This window comes from Eimeria mitis, genomic scaffold, assembly GCF_000499745.2.
Source record: "Eimeria mitis Houghton genomic scaffold, Emh_scaff6349, whole genome shotgun sequence".
In the NCBI taxonomy this organism is placed as follows: Eukaryota; Apicomplexa; class Conoidasida; order Eucoccidiorida; family Eimeriidae; genus Eimeria; species Eimeria mitis.
This window is the reverse complement of record NW_013574529.1, coordinates 337-601: the sequence shown is the minus strand read 5'-3', so window position 1 is coordinate 601 and position 265 is coordinate 337.

Sequence of the window (265 nt, the reverse complement as noted above, 5' to 3'; positions counted from 1 at the left end):
AAACCCCAAACCCTAAACCCCAAACCCTAAACCCTAAACCCCAAACCCTAAACCCTAAACCCTAAACCCTCGATTGTGGTTTGTTGCAGAGCTGGAGAGTATAGTAAAAGGGGGTGTGACGGTGGATTACTTCCGTCTGGATAAGCGCAGCAAACCCCCAGCAGCAGCAGCAGCAACAGGAGCAGCAGCAGCAGCAGCAGCAGCAGCAGCAGCAGAAAGAGAAGCAAAACTACCCTGTCTCCTCTTCGATGAAGTTGATGGTTTG